We start from the raw sequence: 22,140 nt of genomic DNA on the forward strand, positions 1-22,140 counted from the left end.
AGTTGGGGATACTGAGGTCAAAGAGACTCTCATTCCCAAGACTCTACAATGTGCCCCCTCTCTAGTCCACCCCACTGGTCTTATGGACGAGAACACAGAGACCCAGAGAGCAAATGGCCTTGCCCAAGGTCACATAGCAAGACCAGCAACCAAGTCTTCAGACCCCACATGCTCTTTTCCTGCCCCCAAACTGCCAGGGAATGTGGTTCTCAAAGTACAGTCAGAGGACCTGCAGCATCAAAGTCATCTTGGAGTTTGTTAAAACACATATTTCCAGGCCCCATTCTAGACCTGTTGAATTCAAATCTCTGAGGATGAGGCCCCGGAATCAGCATTTCAGCTGATTCCGCACTGAGAATGTTTTTGAGAGTTCGTTGCGTCATTGCATGGATCCTGAAGGAATATCGTGTAATTTAGTTTGTTCACTAGAGGGAGCCAGTGCCCCAGGGACACAACCATGAAGCTTCCCTGAGAGCCCCAAAACAGCAAGTTTCCCATCTGGGACCAGGTGGCTAACAGCGATGGCTGCTATTTAGGGGAGATCCTCAAGTCACTCCAGTCAATAGAATTCAGAAAAAAGGAGCATCTTAATTAGACAGGAGTCAGAAAACCTGAGTTCTAATGCAACCCCACCACCTGACCTTAAGCAGCCACATCTCTCAGATTCACTGCAGCCTAGGCAGAGCCTGTCACTCCCCAACCCTGTTTCCTCGTCTGTGAAGCAGAGCTTTGTATCCAAATGGCTTCTGAGACATGTTAATATCTACAAAACATTAGGAAGCTGGAGGTGATCTTGTCACACAGATGTTGAGAGGTTATTGTGATGGCTCTGCTATTATTCCATGGGTTTTATGGTACCACTCCACACATCGCATACTCTCTAGCCAGGGAATGCAATGGAGATTATTGTGCCTGCTTGCAAGGTCTGGAGCCAGGGCAGCCATATTGAGCCCAGGAGGGAAGATACCCAAGAAATACATGCTGAGGATGGCAGCACTAAAAATGGGAAGAGCCTCCGTTATTCACCATGTCACTGGCTTGCTGAATGACCAACCCCAGAGCTTCCCGACCTTGGAACTTCTTGTCATGTACATTGATAAACCCCTGGCTAGTTTACCCCAGTTGGGGTTGAATCTTCTGTTCCTTGCAGCTGAAGGCATTCCATCTGGCTTGCTTCTCTCACATGATTGGCCCATTGTCTTCCTGGTGGCTAAGAAACATGACTTTCTCATGCCAACAGTGACCATGAGCACTGCATCAGACCGGGCTCCATGGCTGATACAAGGAGCCCTCAGGAGACAAAGCCCTGTCTTGGGAAGTGAGGTTGGAGAGACAAGACAGAGGGGCATGGGAAGTTGACAGCAAACCTAGAGCAGTCACACGGACAAGGAATGGGGCAGTGAGTGCTCTGGCAACTCAGTGTTCACAGTGGGCCTGACTGTGCGGGCACCAGGAAGGGCTTCCTGAAGGTAGGTCCAAATAATCATAGCGAAGGACCCTTCTGCAGCTGATTACCAACTCCTTCACTGTTCTACCATTCTTTAAGCTAAGTCCAAGATTTCTTAATTTGTACGGACCATGGTTTGTGATGAAAACTCTCCTCGCCAGAGAATTCCCATCCTTCTCTGTCCAACCATGAGGCCCCACGTGGAACTGGCATATTTCTTACATGGACGGCTGTCCTCCCTAGACCAGGGTTGATTCTGACCTACAGAACATTTCCATCATCACCGTAAGTTCTGTCGGAAAGCACTGCCTTTGAGCTGCCTTGAATCTATCTATCTTTATTTTATTATTTTATTTTTGAGACAGAGTCTCACTCTGCCACCTAGGCTGGAGTGCAATGGCACGATCTTGGCTCACTGCAACCTCCACCTCCTGGATTCAAGAGATTCTCCTGCCTCAGCCTCCCAACTACTGGGACTACAGGTGCGTGCCACCACGCCCAGCTAATTTTTGTATTTTTAGTAGAGATGCGGTTTTACCATGTTGGCCAGGCTGGTCTTGAACTCCTGACCTCAGGTGATCCTCTCACTAGGCCTCCCAAAGTGCTGGGATTACAAGCATGAGCCAATGTGCCTGGCCTGTCTGTCTGTCTGTCTGTCTGTCTGTCTGTCTGTCTATCTATCTATCTATCTATCTATCTATCTATCTATCTATCTATAACTAACTAACACTGGCGCTTTAAGTTCAGAAGGTCTTATCCATTCCCGTTGGCCTCATAAGAGCTGGGTGAAATTTGGATCAATGTGATATTTTTCTCATTTGTATAAGGAAACTGAGGCTCAAAGAGCACCTTGCCCAAGGATCCACATCAGCAGCAGCAAAGCCAGGGCTCACCCCTGAGCTCTGGCTTCTCATTTTATGCCCGTTTGCTACGTGATGCTGCCTCCCCTTGAGGTTGAATCAGTTGAAGTGCCAGTTTCATCAAATGGATGAGGCATACTTTTAAACCCATAATCTTTAGAAGGAGGGCTCACAGTTTTGCAATTGCTACACTTTCCATAGATGAAGTACAAGGACTGTTGGAATCCACAGAATAACTATGCCTGTCTCTGAAACAACACCTGATTATTCTGGTAAAGAAATTGGGAGCTATTTATGAAGATGCCAAGACTGAGGCTTCCTCAAAAGAGCAATTATTTCATGGCAAAACTATAATTAGATTTTATCTGAAATAACAATTTTGCCATCCCTGAGCACAGTTGAGGGGCAATCATGAAGATGGTCAGAGGCCCTGTATTGCCACCTACTGATTTCATTACAATCAGGGTAGGGATTAAAATCCAAAAGATTACTTCACCTTACCCTCTAAATATCATTGTCCTAAGAACTTGATTACTTTTTCTACAGCATAAATCCTACCCCACTGCTCCCTGTAACTCTTCACCTAAGACTGTAAAGCTGGCTTAAAAAGGTAGCGAGCAGCTGGGCGCGGTGGCTCACGCCTGTAATCCCAGCACTTTGGGAGGCCAAGGCGGGCGGATCACGAGATCAGGAGATCGAGACCATCCTGGCTAACACAGTGAAACCCAGTCTCCACTACAAATACAAAAAATTAGCTGGGTGTGGTGGCAGACACCTGTAGTCCCAGCTACTCGGGAGGCTGAGGCAGGAGAATGGTGTGAACCCAGGAAGCGGAGCTTGCAGTGAGCTGAGATCGCGCCACTGCACTCCAGCCTGGGAGACAGAGCGAGACTCCGTCTCAAGAAAAAAAAAAAAAGAAGGCAGCGAGCAAGGTCATGTCTGTTTGTATAATGACGATGATGATAAATGTAATGATGATGGTGATGGTGGTGATGATGAGAGTGATAAAAGATGATGATGAAGGTGATAATGGTGATGATGAAGGTGATAATGGTGATGATGAAGATGGTGATAATGGTGGTGACGATGGTGGTAATGGAGGTGATGGTGATGATGGTGGTGATGATGATATGATAATGATTATGTTGGTGGTGATGATGGTGGCGGTAATGGTGATAGTGGTGACGGTGGTGGTGATAACAATGATGATGATAATGATGGTGATGATGGTGATGACGGTGATGATGTAATAATTACTGTGGTAGTGATGATGATGGTGATGATAGTGAGGATGATGGTGATGGTGATGGCAGTGGTGATTATGGTAATGATGGTGATGATAATTGTGATGGTGATGGTGTGACAATGATTATGGTGTTGGTGATGGTGACGATGGTGATGGTGATGATGATGGTGAAGGTAATGATAGTGATGATGGTGGTTATGATGATGATGGTGATAACTGTGATGATGATGTTGATGATAATAATTGTGATGGTGATGGTATGACAATGATTATGGTGGTGGAGATGGTGACGATGGTGATGGTGGTGATGATGATGGTGATAACAGTGATGATGGTGATGGTAATGATGTGACAATGATTATGGAAGTGGTGATGATGGTGGCGCTGATTAGGTTAATGATAACAATCCAATTCATGATCATTGTCCTTTACTGGTGCTTGTGAAATACCAGTTACTGGGCTATGTGCTTCTCACATCTCACTTAGTTTTCTCCCTATCCCTGAGGCCTTCAACAAGGAGCATGAACTTCTAAATCATAGCTGCCTCCATGAGCTGGGACCCGCTGTACTTTCTCAACTCCCCAGCCACACTCCAGGTCAGTGGCTAGGATGGGGGCCTTTTCCCATCCCACTCAGCACAGTGCCCAGGGCACAACAGGTGAGGCTGGTTCTTCTAATGGACCCACCTTTCTGGGGTCCAAAAGCAGACCACAGAGTCCAGAGAATTTCTACCAGAACCTCTGAAAGCAGCCACTCTGTAGAAGAGGGGCCCTAGGATCATGGCTACTGAGCTCAGACAACCCCTCCTGGCGGCTTTCCCCAACAAAACCCCTTTCACGTCCTTGCGGACCTCAATGGCCTGCCCAGTCACCCCCTAATATAGCTTGGATGTTGTCCCCCACAAATCTCATGGTGAATTGTAAACCCCAATGTTGGAGGCAGGGCCTGGTGGGAGGTGACTGGATCACAGAGGTGGATTTCTCATGAATGGTTTAGCGCCATCCCCTTGGTGCTGTCCTCACAATAGTGAGTGAGTACTAGCTGTTTTAAAGTAGGTAGCACTTCCCCTCACTCTCTCTGTCTCTTGCTTCCACGCCTGCCATGTGATGTGCCTGCTCCAACTTCACCTTCCACCATGAGTAAAAGCTCCCTGAGGCCTGCCCAGAAGCCAGGCAGATGCCAGTGCCATGCTTGTACACCCCGCAGAACCATGAGCCAATTAAATCTCTTTTCTTTGTAAATTATCCAGTGTCAGGTATTTCTTTACAGCAATGCAAGAACAGCTTAATACAGCTTTCCTTTCTCTACTGTTTTGTGTGTGTCTTGGGCATTTGTTGTAGTCCATCTTTAGCTCCCAGAAGAGGAGCTCCCAGAGGGAGAAATTTGTGTCTAGTTTGTTTCTGCATCGTCTGCATCTAAGAGGGTCTGACACACAGGTGCTCCATAGATGTTTGTTAAATGAATCACTTAACTAGTTCTCGGTTTCAAGGTTCATGGGGCTTCTAAAGATTCCTAACTTAGAACCCGGAATAACTCGGGCCCTGGAAGAATCTGGTTCCACAGGTTTAGGGAAGAAAAAGCCATGCGGCGTCATTTCTGTCATCCGATTCATGGTGTGTTTCCCTTTTCTCAGTAGAAATTACATGAGGTGCTGTTTATGCCCGCTTACAGCATTCCCCTGCAGAAGCCATTCAGTCAGGGACTTTGACAGTAAATCAGAATTAAAGACTTGGAAAAAGAGACTCAGTTTCCCACCCCTGATGGTTCCCAAGTGGAGAGGGAAACAGGATATCCCGCTTCATGTGGCAACTGGCACACACGGTCTGTTATTATTGGCACCAGCTCCCCTAGGAATCTCTTGTGCATCGAATCCTCTATTGGTGTCTGCTTCTTGGAGGACCTGAATGAGCACATGAGCACACCTGTCTAATATGCCTGACGTAACCTGGGTGATGCTTCCAACATCTCTGCAGCCACTGTCTGGGTTGGCTGTGACCGTGGTCTTAGAACCAATGTTCAGAAGCATGCTGTTTGGGTAGCACTTCGAAGTTGTTTGATTGATTGAGACAGGGTTTCACTCTGTCATCCAGGCTAGAGTGCAGTGGCACCATCTCGTCTCACTGCAACCTCCACCTACCAGATTCAAGAGATTCTCCTGCCTCGGCCTCCCAAGTAGCTGGGCCACTTTGAAGTCTTGTAATTCTACTGGAAACTTCAGAAAATATATGTTCAAAGGTATTCCTACCAGGAGAGCCCCTGGCAAAACTGTAGACCGAAGAGCCTGCCGGAGTGGCCAAGGCGCCCTCTGGGAAAAGGACGTTTCACAATGACTCGCTGTCATAAAGCACAAACCCAAAACCAGAAGCAGCTACAAAGCAGCCTCTTCTATACCTCAGCACATTCTTCCTCATCCTTGTGACTGGAGTTTTCTAGAATCCACCAGCAACGTTTTGATTCATCTTCTGGTTTTGATGTGCTGTTCTGCACCTTTGAAAGAGGAAACGGTCAGGAAACCTCAGAGCAGGGTTTTGTTTGTTTGTTTGCATCTGTTTTCTTTTTTTTTATTTTTTTTTTTTTTTTTTTTTTTTTTGAGACAGAGTCTCGCTCTGTCACCCAGGCTAGAGTACAATGGTGCGATCTCGGTTCACTGCAACCTCCGCCTCCCGGATTCAAGTGATTCCCCTGCCTCAGCCTCTCAAGTAACTGGGATCACAGGAGCCTGTCACCATGCCCGACTAATTTTTTGTATTTTTAGTAGAGACAGGGATTCACCGTGTTAGCCAGGATGGTCTGGATCTCCTGATCTCGTGATCCGCCCGCCTCAGCCTCCCAAAGTGCTGGGATTACAGGTGTGAGCCACTGCGCCCGGCCTCTTTAATCTTTAGGAATAAAAATGGTGGCAGCTCTCCCTCAAAACGCTCCCTGCCGATGGATGGGTGAAGCTCTCTGTTCTCTGGAAGGAGCACAGACCACAGGGAAAGGGAAATAAAGAAAAGCAGCTGGAGGGTTGCAAATCCAGACCTCCGTGGAGCTCGGGGAAGGCAGGGGAACCTTGCTGCGGGGTTCTGGTGATTGCTGTTGACTGTGCTTGCCAAGGCCCTGGGCTCTGAGCTACACCCTCCCCCTGCGTGGTCACATTTAACCCTCAGGGACATGGTGTGATGTCCCCATCTTACATACGAGCCAACAGACACTCACGGAGCTGATGCTGCTTCCAGGAAATGGGGTGGTCAAGGCCCTTAACTGTCACCCCGAAGGATCCCACTGTGTCCACAGCCCCAGATCTCTGACCTCAAGGGCTCACCAGCCAGCAAGAAGATGGGCCCCAAGCACCGAGACCAGCGGAAACCAGTCACTCCCAGGCATGGCCAGGTGCTGCTGCGGCCACAGCCTCCGTTCCAACATGCACTCACTCTGTGGTCTTGGACAGGTGACTTCCCCTCTCTGGCCCTCAATCTCCTCATATGCAAAGTGGGGTTCTAGGTGCTAGACGGTGGGGTGGATAAAAACAGGGGCTTCAGAGCCAGACCACCAGGGCTCAAATCCGGGCTCTGATGCTTCTCACTGAATGAACCTTGACCGGGTTACTCAACCTGTCTGTGCCTCAGTTTTACCACCTGCAAAATAGGTATAAGAGTCCCCTATGATAGGCTTGTTATGAGGATTCGAGAGTTGCTGGATGCAAGCACTTAATGAGCACCAGCTGTGTTTAACTGCATCTAAAACAAAGGGGGAAGAGAAGGGACCTCCAAACTCCCTGCACATGTGTGAGTGTTACGAGACCCCTCCCCCAATTCCATTTATACCTTCTTTCTTTCTTTCTTTTTATTTTTATTTTTTTATTTTACTTTATGATCTGGGATACCTGTGCAGAACATCCCGCTTTGTTACATAGGTATACATGGGCCATGGTGGTTTGCTGCACCTATCAACCCGTCATCTAGGTTTTAAGTCCCACATGCATTACGTATTGGTCCTAATGCTCTCCCTCCCCTTGTCCCCCACCCCTCAATAGGCCCCAGTGTGTGATGTTCCCCTCCCTGTGTCCATGTGTTCTCACTGTTCAACTCCCACTTATGAGTGAGAACATGCGGTGTTTGGTTTTCTGTTCCTGTGTTAGTTTGCTGAGGATGATGGTTTCCTGCATGTAACTCAGAACCTGGCTTCACTAGAAATGCCACTAGAAACACATCCGGACAGCCAATCTGCAGCTTCTCCATGGCCAGCTTGCACCAGGCCCTGAGCAGCATGACTTAACGAACAAGGTGTCCAGACAGGGGCTTCACCAAGCCCCTTCTCCTTGACTATCCACTTAGGATACGATTTCTTCAATGCCCTCTTTTCTAAAGTGCATGAGAAAATGTTAGTGAACTTGAAGACAATAGCAAGAGACATGATCTGAAATAACACACAGAGAGAATAAAGACTGAAAGCAATGGGCCAGGCACAGTGGCTCATGCCGGTAATCCCAGCACTTTGGGAGGCCACGGTGGGAGGATAGCTTGAGCCTAAGAGTTTGAGACCAGCCTGGGCAACATAATGAGACCCTGTCTCTACAAAAAATATAAAAATTAGCCAAACATGGTGGTGTGTACCTACAGTCCCAGCTACTTAGAGGGCTGAAGTGGGAGGCTTGAGCCTGGGAGGTTGGTGCTGCAGTGAGCCATAGTTGTGGCACTGTACTCCAACCTGAGCAACAGAGTGAGACTTTGTCTTAAAAAAAAAAAAAAAAGGCTGAAAAACATAAGCAGATCGTTTGTGAGGTGTGGGACATCAAGCACCCTAACATATGTGTCATTAGAGGCCCTTAGGATGGGGAGGAGGGTACAGAAAAAAAAAAAAATGCTTAAAGAAATGTCTAAAAAATACCTAAATTTAATGAAAACTCAGCCCCCACAGATCTAAGAAGCTCCACAAATATCAGCACAAGAAATGAAAAAAACCACAAGGCCATCATAATCAAATTACTCAAAACCAGTGATCAAGGTGAAATCTTAAAGGCAACCAGAGGGGGGAAAAATATTAGGTAAAGAGGAACAAAGATAAGAAGGAAAGACTTCTTATGCTATATGTGAAGCAGTATAAGAACATTTGAGAGTAAGCTGTGATAAGTTAGATACGCGTACAACAAACCGCCAGAGTAACACAGCAGAGTTAAAGCTAATAAGCCAGCAATGGAGATAAGTGTACCATTAAAATAATATTCCATCTAAAAGAAGGCAGAAAAAGGAACAAAGAACAGTAGAGACAAATAGAAAATATCTTCCAGATTGGTAGATTGAAACTCAACCATGTCAACAATCACATTAAAATAAATGACCTAAACACTGAAAAAGCAGATACTGTGAGATTGAATAAAAATGCAAGACCGAGCTTTAGTCTGACTATCAGAAACTCACTTTAAATAGGTTATACACAAATAGGTTAAAAGTGCTACAGGCGCGTGGGGAGGGCCAGGAGAGACACAGTGTTAGGCTAACACCACAGACAGCAGAGGTGGCCGTATTGATATCTGACAAACTAGATTTTATAGCAAGAATATGACCAGGGAGAAAGGGCCATTTCATAAAGATTAAGGGGTCAATTCATTAAGAGGACACACAAGCCTATATGTTATCCACCTAATAACAAAACTTTGAAATACGTGATTGAACTGCGAAGAAAATAGGCACTTTCACAACTACTGTCAGAGAGTTCAGCACCCCTCTCTCAGTAATTGGCAGAATAACAAAAATAATCAAGGATATAGAAGACCTAAACACCACTATCCATCCAGCAAACACTCCATCCAACAACAGCATAACACACATTCTTTGAAAGTGCATGCAGAATGTTTACCAAAGTAAACAATATTTGGGTCATGAAACAAGTTTTAATAAACTCAAAATAATTTAAGTCATATGATGTATTTTCTTTGACCACACGAAATTAAAATGACTAACAACAAAATGATCTCTAGAAAAATCTAAGATTTAGAATGCAATTGACACACTTCTAAAAAACATATGCGTCAAATGAAAAATGAAAATAGGAGTTAGAAAGTATGTTAAATGGAATGAAAATGAAAACACAGTGTATCATAATCTGAGTAATGATACTGACGCACAACTTCAAGGGAAATGTAGAGCATCCAACCCATCTAATAAAAAGAAAAAACGCCGAAATGAATGACCTGATTTCCACCTAAGAAACCAGAATAAGAAGTGTGGGGTAAAACCAACACAAGCAAAAGAAGGGAAATCATGAAGATAAGATCAGAAATGAAAGAAATAGAAACTAGAAGACAATACAAAAATCAAATAAACCAAAACCGGTTCTTTGATAGATCAATAATATTAATAAACCTCTAACCAAACTAACAAGGAAAAAAAAGAGAAGATACAAATTACCAAAGTTAGAAATGAAAGAGGTAACATTAACATAAATTCTACAGATGGTAAAAGTATAATAAGTGAAAATTATAAACAATTTCAATAAATTTGACACTTTAAGTGAAGTTGACAAATTTCTTGAAAAACACAAAGTTCACTCAAAGAAAAAATCTGAATATCCATACATTTATTAAAGACAGCCTTTTTGCAGTTAAAACCCTTCCCAGAATGAAAGCATCAGATTCAAATGGATTCACTTATCAATTCTACTAAACATTTAAGGAAGAAATAATGTCAATTCTTCACAAATTACGTCATAGCAATTGGAGAGGAGGGAATATTTTCCTACTCATTTTATGAGACTGGTATTACTTTAATACCAAAACTATTTCTTTTCTTGTAATGTCTTGTAAATGTCTTGTAAAGACCTGCCTGACCAACTTAGTGAGACCCCGTTTCTACTAAAAAATAGAAAAAGATACTACAAGAAAAGAAAACGATAGACCAATATCATTCACAAACATAGATCAAAGGTTTTTAACAAAGTTTTAGCAAATTAAGCCCAATAATACAAAAACACTGGAAAACCCCAACAATATATAAAAGGAGTAAGACAATACTATGAAGCAGAGGCTATTGCAAGAATATAAGGTTGGTTTAACATACAAAAGTCAACAGCTAATTTACCATATTAACAGACTATAAAAGAAATATCATATGATCATCTCAATAGATGCAGCAAAAGCATTTAACAAAATCTGACATCCATTTCTTATTTTTAAAACTCTTAACAAATTTGAAATAGAAAGAAACTTCCTCAACTTGATAAGGGCATTTAAGATAACATTACCCTAAGTAGGGAAAGATGAAATACTTTGTCCTAAGGTGTGGAAAAAGGGAAGGAGGTCCACTCTCACTACTTCTATTCAACATTTTACTAAACATTCTTCTAATTTGTGCAATAAGGGAATAAAAAGAAATAAAAGGCTTCTGTATGAGAAAAGATGACATGATGACATGATGCTTCATGTCAAAAATCTAGTAAAATCTACGACAAAGCTAGTAGAACTAATATGTGAATTTAGCAAGATTGCAAGTTACAAGACCAATATAAAAAAATCAATTGTATTTCTACATACTAGCAAAATCCAAAATTGAAATTTAAAACAATACCATTGACAATACTATTCAAAAATATGAAAACCTAGGAACAAATCAGTCAAAAAATGTACAAGCATGTACACTGGAAACTACAAAATATTTCTAGGATAACCTAAATTAATGAAGAGATGTACCATGTTCATGAGTCAGAAGACTCTTCAACACAATCTCAATTAAAATACATGGGTTTTTTTAAAAAAAAAAAAAGAAAGAAAGAAATTTACAAGCTGATTTTAAAGTATATGAAAATGCAAAGGACCTTGAATAGCCAAAACAACTCTGGGAAAGAAGATAGCTGGAGGACTTACACCAACTAGTTCCAAAACTAATTACAAAGCTATAGTAATCAAGACAGTGTGGCATAAGTGTAAAGATAGACAAGTACATCAGTGGAACAGAACAGAGTTCAGAAATAGACCCACTTGTATACTGACCAACTGATTATTGACAAGGGTGCAAAGGCAATTCAGTGGAGAAAGGTGGTCTTTTCAACAAATGGTGCTAGAAAACATCTATATCTATATGCAAAAAAAGAAAAAACTAAACTTAAAATCCATATATTGTATGATACATAAAAATTAACTCCAAATGGATTATATACTTCAATGTAAAACCTGAAACTATAAAATTTCTTTCTTTTTTTGTTTTTTTGTTTGTTTGTTTTTGAGTCAGGGCCTCACTCTGTTGCCTAGGCTAGAGTGCAATGGTGCAATCGTGGCTCACTGCAGCCTTGAACTCCTTGGCTCTAGCCATCCTCCCACCTCAGTCTCCTAAGTAGCTGGGACTACAGGTATGTGCCACCATACCTGACTATGTTTTTCTATTTTTTGGAAGAAACAGGGCCTTACTATGTTGGTCAGGCTGGTCTCGGACTCCTAGCCTCAAGCAATCCTCTCACATTAGCCTCCCAAAGTGCTGGGGTTACAGGCATGAGCCATCATGACTAGCAAAACTATAAAATTTCTAGAAAAAAACACAGGAGAAATGTTTTGTTACCTTCAGTTAAGTGAAGGTTTCTTACATATGACACCAAAGCATGCCCCATAAAAGAAAAAGTTGACAAACCAAGAACTTCATTAAAATTAATAATTTCTTTCTTTGAAAAACACTGTTAATACCAGAAAAGACAAGTCATAGACTGGGAGAAAACATTTACAAATACCTACCTGATAAAAGGTTTGTATCAAAAATATATACAGAACTCTCAAAACTCAATAATAAGGCCAGGTGCAGTGACTCATGCCTGTAATCCCAGCACTTTGGGAGGCTGAGGCAGGTGGATCACTTGAGACCAGGAGTTCAAGACCAGCCTGGCCAACATAAAGAAACCCCATCTCTACTAAAAACACACAAAAAGTAGCTGGGTGTGGTGGCACGCACCTGTAGTCCCAGCTACTCAGCAGGCTGAGGCAGGAGAATCACCTGAACCTGGGAGGTGGAGGTTGCAGTGAGCCGAGATCACGCCACTGCACTCCAGGCTGGGCGACAGAGTGAGACTCTCTTTCAAAAAAAACCAAAAAACAAAAAACTCAATAATATGAAAACAATCCAATTTTTGTAAATGGGTAAAAAGAGTTAAACAAACACTTTACCAAAGAAGATACATGGAAATCAAATAAGCTTGTGAAAGAAGCTCAATATCATAGTTATTAGGGAAATGCAAGGTAAACCACAATGTCTAAAATGCCATGTTAAAAAAAAAGTCTACAATTTAAAGGACTGGCCATACCAAGTATTGACAAGGATGTGGAGCAACAGGAGCCCACATACCCTGAATATAAAATGGGAATATAAAATGGTACAATCACTTCGAAAAACAGTTTGGAAGTTTCTCAAAAAGTTAAACATGCACCTACCATATGACCCAGTCATCCCCCTCCTAGGCATTTACTTAAGAGAAATGAATACATATGTATCAGTTTTCTATTGCTGCCGTAATGAATTACCACACACTTCGCAGCTGAAACAGCACCTACTGATTATCTCAGTGTGCTTGAGTCTCAAGACCAGGCAGGCTTGGTGGGGTTCTTGGCTCAGGGTCTCACAAGGCCAAAGTCAAGGTGTCAGCAGGGCTGTGTCCTTCTCTGGAGGCCCTGGGGAAGAATCCACTTCAAGCTTGTTCAGGTTGTTGGCAGAGTTCGGTTCCTGGGACTCTCGGTCTGGGGTCTCCATTCCCTAGGTGGCTGTCAGTTCCTTATGTTGGCCTCATCCCCTATCACATTGTTCCCTCCATCTTCAACCCAGCAGTGACACACGGAGTCCTTCTCTGACCTTCTGCCTCCTCTCTCTCACTTTCTGCCTCCTCTGTCTCCAGCCAGAGAAACTTCTCTGCCTTTAAAGACTTGTGTGATTAGATCGGGCCCACCCAAAGAACCCAGGACAAACCCCCTATCATAAAGTCCCTCACCCTAATTATATGAATTCTTTTTGCCATATAATGTAGCATATCCACAGGTCCTAGAGGTAAGAGCACAAACATCCTGGAGGGAGGAGAGGTAGGGCATTCTGCCTCCCACAGCACACGCTATTCCTGAAAACGCTTGTACACAGATGTTCAGAGCAGCTCTGTTTGTAATCACCAAAACCCAGAAACAACACTAAAAGTAAGTGGATAAAGAAATTGTGGTATATGCATGATACTACTCAGCAAGAAATAGAATGAACAATTGATTCATGCTATGTCTTAGTCAGTTCCTGCTGCAATAACCATGGATTTTAAACTGGGTTACCTATAAATAACAGAAATTCATTGCTCACAGTTCTGGAGACTGGGAAGTCCAAGATTAAGGCACCAACGGATTCAGTGTTTGGGGAGGGCTTGCTCTCGGCTTTGCAGATGGCACCTCTCGCTTTGTCCTCACATGGCAGAAGGAACCGCAAAGGGACTAACTCACGCCCTGAAGCCCGCCTATCCGGGCACAAATTCAATCCCCCAGGGTGGAGCCCTCCTGACTGATCACCTCCCAAGGCCCCACTTCTTAGTACCATCACCTTGGAAGTTAAGTTCCAACGTGTGAATTTTGGGGGAGATACATTTGGACCACAGCACACTGCAACACAGACGAATTGTGTTCAGTAAGAGAAGCCAGACACCTCCCCGCCCCAGCACCATCACCATCAAAAAAAATTACAAACTATGTATTTCCATTTTTATAGAATTCTAGAAAATGCAAACTGACACACAGTGACAGAAAGCAGACCCGTGATTGCCGGGGCTGGAGGTGGAGTGCAACAAGGAAGAGCAGGTGGGGGGATGAAAGCCAGGCCTGAGTGAACTTTTGGGATAATGAGTCTGTTCCTTGTCTTGAGTGTGTCGACGATTTCAAGGATACACGCGTATATAGAGCGTATCAAATTGCACACTTTAAATATGTATGGCTCATCATATGTCAATTACACCTCAATAAAACTGGTATCGAAAGGCAGTTCTCTAAAATGGGGTAAATATTTCATCAAAAGAGCGAGAGAAGGCACAAATATAGCAAATGTTAAGTTGTTGAAGTCAGATAGTAGCTGTACAGGTGATCCTTGTACTAATCTTTCAACTTCTCCAAATACTTGAAAATTTTCACGACAAAAAAAGCTACAGTGAAAGAACATACACTTGGGAGTCAAAACTCCAAGAGACGAAATGTGATTCTGGCATATCCCAGCTGTGTGAACTTGGGCGAGTGGCATCTCCCGTGTGAAATGTCCTGATCATCACATGAAGCTCTTTGGATTGCAAGCATTAAACTGGATTAATGCATGGAGCTGGCTTAGCAGGAACTTGGGGTGTGGTGAACACTCCACAGAGGTCACCTTCATTATTAAGTTCACCTTCCTTATCTGAGAGGCACAGAGACTGTGAATCAGCAAGGCTAAGACCTAACTAAGGTTACACAGCTAGTACCAGGTCTCTCTCCCCATGTAAAACTACCATTAGGGGACACTCAGTGGCTCCCACATGTTTTAGAACCCTGAAGTAAATAGGTTATGCAAAGAGTGGTCACGCCATCATACCTAGGATGAGGCCCTCACTCTGGCCAACAAAGGAAGCCAGACCTAGCACCCAGACATATTTTTAACAGGGTGTAAATGTGCGTTTTGCATATTTTATGTTTTTCATAGTTCAAGGCAGGGGCCCCAACCAAAATTAGGTATTTAAAAATTTGTTTAGACAGGTAAAAGAGAAGCCATGCCTTCAGGGCCGCCCGGAGATTTCATGGCTGAGTTGGGACTTGAACCTACTCCCATCGGTTTCCTTCCTCCCTCCCTCCTTCCATCCCTCCTTTCTTCCCCCACTCTCCCTCCCTCTCCTACCTCCATCCTCTCTCCTTCCTTCCTCCTTCCCTCCATCCCTCTTTCCTTCCTCTCTTACTTTGTCTTTCTTCCTTCCGACATTTACCGAACACATCATCTGCTAGACATTCACGGCAGTGGAAAAAGACAGTATCTCTGCTGTCTTGGGCAGGAGAGCCACTTGGGGGACACCAGTACCCATTTACTGCATTTTCAAATCAAGATATAATCTATCTGCCATACCATTTGCCATTTTAAAGTCACAATTCAACAGTTATTAACATCGTCACAATGGTGTGGAGCTATCACAAACTCCTTCTGTTTCCGGGATTTGCCACTCCTGATTTTACAACCTTGGCAAATGATGCCACTGCTCAGTGCCTCAGTTTCCCCAGAGGCAAAATGGAGAAAGCCACCCCTACTCTGCTGGTTATCACAGCGCTAACTCGAGGATGCACTGACAGGCATGTAGTGGCATCCCAAGCGGCAGCTGCCGTCCTTACTTACGTGATTAGTCTTGGGCCTCGTGTGGGCTTAGGGAGCCGAACATTCCAGAAACCACCTTCCAGAAACTTACAGCCTCATAGAGGAACTCACTATGAATTGCAAGAGAGAGAAAAAGCAGAAAGAACAGCTTCCCTGGGAGTTGTTCTCACAGGGACAGTGCGTGTTCGGACCTGAGCATTCTGATGATACCGCCGCTGTAACACCTGACTCCAGAGCCACGTGCTAGCACTCCACGCTGGCCTTTCCCCCACGCTCTGTGTTTCCAAATTCTAAAGAAAGGTGTTTATGAGACCGAGGGAGTGGGCATTTCGCCTACTGGGCAGGAAATTGAAAACAGCTGCTATTGTTTCCATTTCGCAGGGCAAGGATTTTCATTTTTCATTCCAAATCCTGGCCCTTCCTCTTTCGCCTCTGAAGAAGTGACACTGGGGTGGTGCTCGTTCCACCGGGACCCCAACATGAGCCACTGCCGGGGGCTGGGTGCCACAGGCTGACCCCCAGAATGCACTCAGCGTCTCCAAACCTCAGTGCCTGAGACCGATGCTCCAACGCCCAGCCTGGTGCTAGGGTCTAGTACCAACTGGCTCCACCTGTCTGGCCCCTACCACAGACTTTCTGCTCCAGACTCACTGGCTGGACTGTGGTCTCACATTGTCTTTTTCTATCTCTGTACCCAGACACTCATCCAGCACCCAGCGGGTCCTCTTAAATGCCTATGGAGTGAAATAAATAGACCAGTCTTCCATGGCTTCCATTTGTGAAACCCTGCACAGAATAAAACCCAAACGCGACTGTACCCGCATGTGTTCTCAATAAGCCACAAGTAGAAACAACATGACAAAAACTTAGTCCCCAAAGACAAACTGGAACTGACTCTCTAGTCTTCTCAAAACGAATAGCCCCGAGCAAAACTGGAACGGCAGAATATCCTCCCAGCCTGGGCCAGTATTTCAGTTTGACTCTTGGCTGTATTAGAATGGATGCAACGTCTCCAACCAAAACCAGATGTACTTTCTGCTTCCTCTAGAGCAAGCTTCTGACTCAGGTCCAGCGGAGATGGGATCACCATATTCCAGGACTCCAGGTAAGTCCAGCGTCAGACCCTGGAAGATGTGGGAGGCTGTTTGAGTACAGGGGATGGGACAGGCCCCAGCATGTGTCTTTCCATGAATGAGAAGCGATACCCCTCTTAGCAGCTGGCACCTGGATCTCCGCTTGTACCTGGTTCCGCTGTGCGCACACACACCTGCTGGGCCTCGGTTTCTCACCTGACAGGATCCACAGAGCACCACACTCCCTTCTTGGGAGGAAAGTCCAGCCCCTGCTGAAGGCCTCTCGCACAGAATCGCAGAGTGTAAGAAAGCACTCTCTGATTTAGATCTCTGCTGCCCCAGGCACTTGCAGCCTCTGATAGCAATGACAAGGGACATTTTGTGACAAACAATGGCATTTGCATTCTGTGACCTCAATTCAAAAGGTCAGAAATGTGCCCTGACCATTCCCTGGAGAGTTTGTTGTAGGTTGGGCACTCTTGAAATTATGCTGCTGGACCCAGACAGACCTGGCTGTAAACCAGCCCCGCCTCCGCCTCCTGTGTGATGCGGAGCACAGGCCGTGGCCTCTCTGAGTCCAGTCCCGGTCCTGGCTCTGCCACTTGTTAAGCACAGGACCTCGGACAAGTGTGTTTCTCCACGTTCCATGTCTTCACATGTCAACAGACAGTCATCGCTATTTCTTTTCTTTCTTTTTTTTTGAGACGGAGTTTTGCTCTTGTTGCCCAGGCTGGAGTGCAATGGTGCCATCTCGGCTCACCGCAACCTCCGCCTCCCAGGTTCAAGCGATTCTCCTACCTCAGCCTCCTGAGTAGCTGGGATTACAGGCATGCGCCAGCACGCCCGGCTACTTTTTTTTGTATTTTTAGTAGAGACGGGGTTTCTCCATGTTGGTCAGGCTGGTCTCAAACTCCTGACCTCAGGTGATACATCACCCTTGGCCTCCCAAAGTGCTGGGATTACAGGCGTGAGTCACCGCGCCCAGCTAACTCATTGTTATTTCAACTCTGACTGGTCGTGAGGATCACATGGGAGTTCATTTCAGTCCTCGGCCCAGGGGCTGGCACACCGGAATCAGGCAGTAAGCGCAGGCTGTTACTACAATCCCACAGGGCCATGTTGAGACAGTGGGCAGCAGATGTTAGGAACGTGGCCTTTGAAACCAGCAGTGCTGAGGCGAAGCGTGGTTCTTCCACTTGCTCACTGTGTGGGAAGCAGGGGGTTGCGCCTCCCAAGCTAGCCCTTACTTTCCTCCTCTGTAAAACGGGGATATAACAGCCCCCGTCACACAGGAGCTGGTGCTTTCCTATCGGAAGCAGACAATGCGCTTCACATTTTCGTGCAACGCCTGGTGCCGGAACTTTGTTCTTCACCCATCCGCGCTACCCATCACAGAACCCACTCCAAACAGCGACTCCTGTGTGTGTGTCCTCAAGCTTTAAGGAGTAACCAAGTCTCTCCGACCACATTCTGAAAGTGCATTCGTCTTTCTTTTATGAGCTGCCCTCCTGCAGGGAGGCTTTGAAGCCAGCTTCTTGTGAAAGAGCGGCTATAGGTAAATAGTTAAACGCCTGAAAGCAATCATCAAAGGTCCAGAATCATTCAAGAAATGGGGCCGGATGCGGTGGCTCACGCCTGTAATCCTAGCACTTTGGGAGGCCGAGGTGGGTGGATCACCTGAGGTCAGGAGTTCGAGACCGGCCTGACCAACAAACACAGTGAAACTTCATCTCTACTAAGAATACAAAAATTACCTGGGTGTGGTGGCGCGCCTGTAATCCCAGCTACTTGGGAAGCTGAGGAGGGAGAATCGCTCGAACCTGGGAGGCAGAGGTTGCAGTGAGCTGAGATCACGCCACTGCACTCCAGCCTGGGCGACGGAGTGAGACTCTGTCTCAATAAAATAAAAATAAGAAATGAGCCACCATCCAGCTGTTGATGAGAAAGTGAAGATCCAGGAAACTTGGGCTAAGGAGAGCTACCACATCTGCACACAAACCTTATTTCTGAGCTTCCTGACAGAGCAAAAAGGGAACATGACAAGCTCTCAGCTAATAAAAACGGCATCATCACTGAACAGGGACTCATTTACTCCTCAGACCTAACTCTGGGATACGTCTCTCTGGGACTTTCATATGAGTGACACATTTGAGAGTAGATTGGCCAGAGGAAGGGAGGACAGAAGGACAAAAAGAAGGGAGGAAGGACAGACAGAAGGACAGAAGGGAGGAAGTCAGTGCCACTTAGGCAACATGACTGTTTAATTTTGCATCTAGCCCAAGGCATTTCTAAGTGTGAAACTAGTAATTATAGAAAAACATCAGACAGAAAGGAGGACTGCCCCATGCGCATGAGGGTTATGGTCACTGATAGAGCTGGCCATTTCTTTTCTCATTTCTTGATGACTGCCAAGGGCCAAGCATTTTAAGTGATTGGTCCGTAAAGACCAAAATGGCAGAGTGCACAAGCCTCGCGTTTCAGCGATTTAACCAAAGGGTTGTAACTATCACTCGTGTGATGTCCTTTGTATGACACTTCCTAAAGTTCATGCCTACTCATCACAGAAAGGCACCGGCTTGGAAGAGTGGACAGACCTCTGGCTTTGTAGCCAAAGACACCAAGTTTCCATGAGATGCATGTCCCTGTCATGCTGCCTGGCACTAGCAGGTGTTCAAAAGCCCATGGCTCCCATGACTGTCACTACTTCTGTTGCTATTATTTTGGGGGATAACATTTTGCAGTTAAGAAAATTGAGGCTCAGAGAAATTCAGAGATCTGCCCGAGGACATGCCATTGGTAGTGGAGCCCCAAATCCCTCTATACCATTAAGCCCAGAAAATCTAGAGCAGGTGGAAAAGCTCAACAAGGTGTTGGGGGAATGAATTTTAAATCCCAGGGGATATTGACCATGTCTGGGGACATTTTTTATTGTTATGCTATCTGGGGTGGGGGTACGACTGGCATCTAGTGGGTGGAGGCCAGGGATGCTGCTAGATATCCCCACAGTGCCCCAGATGGCACCCCCCAGTTGAGAATGCTCCAGTCCCACATGTCAGGAGAGCCATGGTGGTGGATATGCCTTGTTCCAACACTAAAGCAAATTCAAGACTGTGACATCAAACACAATAGCGGGACAGACACACCCCAATGGGATTTGTCAGGATAAATGCAAAGGACCATTTGAATATGTAGAATAGCCTAGAAAGGAAAAGAGGACCCCTTAGGTCTCTGGTGCTCAATTAGCCTAGGATGTCTTGAGCAGGAATCATGAATTCTGTGAAATCAACATTCCCTCCTTCCAGTCCTCTCTGCCATGGGCAGAGGCCAAAAGCCACCTGCTAGCAGCTCCCTCCCTAGGATCCTTTCTAAAACCCTGCAGCCTCCTGGGGAAGGTTCATCGTTAAGTCACTCTCTCCCTGATGTGAACTCAGAAGGCGATGGAGTGGGTTTGTAGGAAAGCCCCAGGGGTTCTGAGCACAGGTGTGAGCCAGCCAGCTGCCTCTCAGCCAGCACGGAGCCTCCCCAAGACCCCAGACACAGGCAGCTCTGTTCCCAGCCAGGGACTGCCCAACTCGGGACATCTCACTCAGCCTGTTCAAACCTTAGAAGGGGCCAGGAAAAAAAAAAAAAAAAAAGACTCTGGAATCAGAGAGACATGTGTTCCAATCCCAGCTCAGCCACCTCCTAGCCATGTGAACTCAGGCCACATACTCAGCCTCTCAGACCTCAGTTTCCTCTGCTGGAGACAGGAAATAAGAATAGAGCTTCATCGGTGTGAGGATTAAAGAGGTGACACAATAGAGTACTCGGCATGCTGCAGGTCCTCAACAAGTGGTGCTCATGCCGATCACCATGCAGCTCCACGTGCACCAGCCTGGCTACTAATCACCCTTGGGTCCGGCACGTTAGCCAGCTGGGTTCCTCCACTTCCCCAGCCTGAACTGGCTTGAGTTGGGGCAGGGGGTCCAGCTGGGCTTGTTCCACTGGTGTCAGCCTCTAATCCCACAGTTCCGTCACCCGCACCTGCATGGCAAGGTCTGTCTCCCAGCCGCCACATCGCTGTGGTGCAGTGAAGACAGCCAATAACCACTCAGGGTTTCCAGAGCCTGCACAATGCCTGCCATGGTCTACTAGGTCTGCAGTGATAGCAACAAACAGCTTTTCTGTTTCTCACACATGAGCCGCAGGGTTATGCAGGAACTGGCCTTCTAGATGGTTTCTCTCCACTCAGTGAATGCTCAGATACTCACTAACAAGCTCTCTCCCTCCTCCCAATTCCATCTGTCATCCAAGGTGAACTCGAGACCTATCAGATGACCTATTATTTTATTTTTCTTAGATTGGAGCGCCTCGTGTTCCTTTTTGCCGTGGCTGCTAGGAAGCTCGGAGCTGAATTTTGTGCTCCCTGTCTTAATTTCTTCATCTTACTGACCTTTGTCCCTATTCTGTTTCGATAACCCACAAGTCTTTTCTCTATCTCCAGAATACCTCACTCAGACATCCTCAGACTTCAGAACCCAATTTCTTCTTCTTATACCTAGGCTCGAACATGGGCACAATATCAGTTCTCCAGCCTCTCAGAGGTCACCAGTCCGCCAGGCCCTTTACTTCTCTCCCATCCACCCTTCAAGCTTCACCCCCTCCCATATTCAGCCGAGGCTCCGTGATCTATAACATCAGTCACTACCTTGACACTGCTCAGGCCTCCCCAGCGTTTTAAGGGGCTGGAGATTGTTCTCTTCACACAGGACATCGCATGGGCTCTGGTTAACCCAAGTGTGTTTTCTACTTTAAACACTGTCTCTGGGAAAAAAGCACATGAGCCTCCCCACTCCTTCCCTCGGAAAAACAAGATCAGAAATACTACCTTCTCCTTCAAGCGTGGTGGGCGGCCTCTGATAGTACAGTATGAGCCAGCAAGACTAACAGCTAAAGGAAGAGTTTCAGAGAGATTCACTGTCTTTCCTTTTCATCTTTCACATCAGTTATGCCACCAAGAAAAAGAAGAATCCCCCTGCTGTGGCTAAATGTAACTGTTTGCTTACAGACGGTGTAAATCTTTTATGTGCCACAGTTAAGAGCTTTTAAAGCATTTTGGATGATTATAAAAGTCACAAAACAGCCACAGTAAAAATGAATTTTTTTTTTGAGATGGAGTCTCGCTCTGTCGCCCAGGCTGGAGTGCAGTGGCCAGATCTCAGCTCACTGCAAGCTC

The 22,140-nt window shown here is 45.5% G+C and overlaps 1 long non-coding RNA gene across 2 annotated transcripts in view; it reads right to left on the reverse strand.

Annotated features, from left to right (window-relative positions):
- LOC110740393 overlaps positions 1-17,679 on the reverse strand; it is a 63,586-nt gene extending 45,907 nt beyond the window's left edge. Inside the window, exons 1-2 of one of the 2 annotated variants that reach the window (XR_001898359.3) lie at positions 17,142-17,679; positions 15,874-16,976 (exon numbers count right to left, since the gene is read on the reverse strand). This is a non-coding gene — a long non-coding RNA (uncharacterized LOC110740393). Of the gene's footprint in view, positions 1-15,873 lie in introns of both variants that reach the window. The other variant, XR_004179712.1, reaches the window with a different exon arrangement.
- Between the last annotated feature and the right edge of the window lie 4,461 nt (positions 17,680-22,140).

Source organism: Papio anubis, chromosome 18, assembly GCF_008728515.1.
Source record: "Papio anubis isolate 15944 chromosome 18, Panubis1.0, whole genome shotgun sequence".
Lineage (NCBI taxonomy): Eukaryota > Metazoa > Chordata > Mammalia > Primates > Cercopithecidae > Papio > Papio anubis.